The sequence below is a fragment of the Nuphar pumila genome, chromosome 4 (genome assembly GCF_984573655.1).
Source record: "Nuphar pumila chromosome 4, dmNupPumi1.hap1.1, whole genome shotgun sequence".
NCBI lineage: Eukaryota > Viridiplantae > Streptophyta > Magnoliopsida > Nymphaeales > Nymphaeaceae > Nuphar > Nuphar pumila.
The window spans coordinates 26,454,744-26,458,820 of record NC_143252.1 but is presented as its reverse complement, the minus strand read 5'-3'; positions in this window follow the sequence as shown (position 1 = coordinate 26,458,820).

Below are 4,077 nucleotides of genomic sequence, written 5' to 3'. Positions count from 1 at the left end.
ATTATATTTTGTTTATCAATACTGACTGTTCTTTTCTTGTGTAGGCTGCTAGCGATAATCAGGGTAGTGGAGCTGAAGGGACAGATAAAGACAATGAACAAGAAGACGCACAAAATCTTAGCGATGATTAGAGGACTGTGTTGAAGAAGTTCTATTTTTTTTATTTTTCCTAATTGTAATTGTTGAATTGTAAATAATTAAACTTTTTAATTTTAAGGTGGAACGATTAATTATTATAGATACTTGTTATATGAATTTTTTGTGTGGTTTGTTTTTTATTTACAGGAAATATAAATTGTACAGGAAATAGAAATTGTACAGTTCTCGGTAATTAATTTTTAAATAAAATTTTTTTGATTTTTTTTTTCGTTTTTGCGACGGATTAGCGACGGATGATTCCGTCGCTATTCATATTAATCTAGCGACGGCTTAGCGACGGAACCATCCGTCGCTATTCATATTAATCTAGTGACGGCATAGCGACGGAATTAAATCCGTCGCCAAGCCGTGGTCGCCGTTTAGTACCAGCGGATTGGCGACGGAATATAGTGCTCGTTATTCCGTCGCAATTAGCGACGGACCTGGCGACAGAATTATTCTGTCGTCAGTTAGCGTCGAAATATTCGCGACGTAAGCATACTGTCGCCGCGTTGTCGCTAATCCGTCGCTAACATGGTTAGCGACGGATTAGCGACGGATTAGCGAAGGAATGTGGTCGTCGCTAATCTACTGCTTTGTTGTAGTGCAGTAACATTCTTTATCGTCAGTAAAGTTCTAAATGCCTCTTGGGACTGGGCGATTTCTCTATGATTCAATATGCCAATGATGTTTTGATTTTTGGTTTGGCCACTCACTCTCAAATCTCTAGAGCCTGGTACTGACTAAAGGCTTTTGAATATATTTCAGGGTATGACTATTAATGTAGGAAAGTGTCAATTGGTGCTTCTCAATGTGTCTCCTCATTGCATCCTTTGCCAAGATCGTGGTTGGTTGCAGAAACTCATCCCTACCATTTGATTACCTTGGCTTCAAAATATTCTTTCAAAATTTCAAGTTGGAAAACTAAATTCCTGTCCAAAGCAGTCTTTCCACATAGGGTGAGTCAGGCCGGCCAGTCAAGAAGGTAGCAAGTTACTGTCTCAGTAGGACATGTATTTCTTTTACTGTAGGTTAGGTGGGGTTACCATTATTCTTTTTGTAGTGACTAATCTTATGTGTTCTTAATAAAAGGAATTTATCTATTTTTTGAGGTATCAAAATAAAAAAGGCATGAAAATACATAAGAAGGCTTGAATGGAAATTGAAAAGAGATGCAGCTCTAGTTCCTTCAAAAAATGGTAAGATCTTTAGTGCAAAAAAAACAGGTCGATCCGTATCATAAAGAAGTTCTTGTTAAGCACGTCCTCCTTTGCTTTCCTGTGGACCAAATGAGTCTCATGTCAATGCCTGCCACGCAAAGTTGAAAAGAAATTGAACTCTCACCTCAGATCCTTTCTTTTGGGAGGAGTTAGCCTGCAGGCAAAGGCAATGGTGGCATGGGACTCAATCACACAACCAAAAGATAGAGGGGACTGGTTTTTTTTTCAAATTATCAAAAATGAATTTGAAGTTATGTAAATGGTGGTGGGGATTAGCTTCTAAAAATGCTCATTGGGTAGATTTCCTTAAGCACAAATACAACCTGACTGGCCCTCCCCATCATGGCAAAACAACTCGTGGAGAAATGTCTCTCAGGTTTGGAAACATTGGTTAAATCTTTGAACATTTTCCTGTAGTTTTTTTATCAGGATGATATCTCAAATTCCCTCAAATGGTCACTTCCTAAGGATGGTCATTTTTTGGTTTCTTCTTGCTATGTGGTTTCATTATAACCCAGGGTCCATTGGCTCCCTAGGGACGCGCTATGGTCTTGGGACCCTCCCCCGAGAGCTAACTTCTTTGCATGGGAGCTTATGGTGGCAGAGTTGGCAGACTCGGTTGAGTTTATCATTGACTCGGCTGAGTCTTAGCTACCATGTTGAAAATTAAAGGTTTTGCTAAAAAATTCAAAACATTAACTAAAAGCATTACAAGCTTTCAAGTTTCCAAAGCTAGATTTGAAAAGATTTATATTTTTCAAAGTTGCATTTGTTGTTGATACTCCGTGGATGAGAATTTATTAGCAATCAAGAGAGAGAGAGAGAGTATGAATTAAATGATAATATTTAGCATTGGAATAATGATAATAAATAGGCATTTTACCAAAATAACATTATTTTAATGCATCTAAATAACTCTCATGCAATTATCTATCTTTTTTGAAAATTTTATGTTTAAAATATAAAACATCATGATTACTATTTGATATATATTTACGTTTTAACAAGTACAGTATGATATTTTAAAATTTGCACACTAATTTTCAATTTCAAATAGTGAAAATGTGTCCCAATAGGGTTGGCATAGTGGGGGTGGGTCACAGACTACTAGATAGGCAATCAAGGTTCGATTCTCATGAGTGTTGCTCCTTGGCACAAGCCAACGCGTAGCATAGGACCAAGGACCGAGGTCCTAGCCTTGAAGTTTTAGGCCCAAGGAGGAGTTGGTGTAGTGGGAGAGGTTCGATTCTCATGGGTGTCGCCCCTTCGCACAAGCCAATCCATAGCATAGGCCCTGGGGTAGGGGTCCTAGTCTCAGAGTTTTACTCTGCCGGCATGATGACAGTAGGTATAACAGGATGAGACAGCACGACTAGGTCTTAGTGAGTGTGGTTTCTTCGGGTTATAAATTAAAAAAAAAAGAATAGTGAAAATGTTATTTTTTAATATTTTAAAATTATATTTAGTATTTTTCACTATATATATAATTTTTGAAGTTATGTTTATTACTATATATAATAAATCACACTTAATATATTATTTTTTTTATCATAAATTACATACTGATTATTTATTTTTAATAAATTAAATAAATTTTGTTGACTTGCCTGAGTTACCGAGTTGACTCAGAGTCACCGTACTGGGTCAATCCAATACCAAGTCCCGAGAATGCTAACCATGTCTGGCGGCGCATGTCAACACCCTACAAGATCATCTACAGAGAGTCGGTTGTCATCTTGCTAGTCAATGCCCCTACTATGTACAGGAAACAAACAGAATCAGCTTCTCATTTGCTTTGGCATTGTGAATTCTTTCAATCAATCTTCACTGCTATGTGGCCAGGTTTGAACTTGAATGTACACCCGGGCCTATTGTTTCAGCGTCCTCACCTCTTGTACTTGGAAATAAATTTTCTTTACTCTAAAAAAAAGGACTTCATAGCAATAAAAGATTTTCATTATTATGGCGCTTCAATTTTTGGCTTTAATGCGCCATAAAGATTTTCATTATTTAGATACTTTCCCATATATATTTTGTGTTGTTTAAAGAAAGTGAGACAAGCTTGGATTTTTTTTCTTGAAAGACATGAAATTTGGATCTCCATTATTTTGCTGTCAAATTTATTGTATTCTTTAGCCTCTCTCTCTCTCTCTCTCTCTCTCTCTCTAAAGTGCAGCCACATCATGGTAAGCAATTCTCCGAGTAAATATAAAAAAAAACTAAGCCTTATAATGAAGACCAAATTGGAGGACTGCACTCTTACTTGAGCGTCAAACCAAGGGCAGTGTCACAAATATCGCGATGTTTTCAAACATATCACAACGAGTACAAGATATATCGTCAGCCGTTTAAACTTTTCAAAAATACAGCGATATTTTGAAAACATCATTTTATAGTGGCTATATGCTGGAAAAAACTGTTTTATTTTTTTATTTTTTATACATAATTTCTTAATTTTTTTAATCTGTTCGTTTCTGCAGATGTTTTGCTGACACAACTGCAAGAAATATAAAAAGTTTAATTTCTCAGGAGAATTTTGCTGCCGTTATTTTTCGGTTTTAAACGTATATATGTATTGGCGACAGGAGAATTGAAGGATTGTTTTTTTTTTTGCATCGTTACAGAAAACCACCCAGTCACAGTGTTCACCCTCCAAATCAAGGGCGGCGCCACGGATTTGATTGTACTCGAAAACTCTCTTTTTTTCGATAGGCAAGCT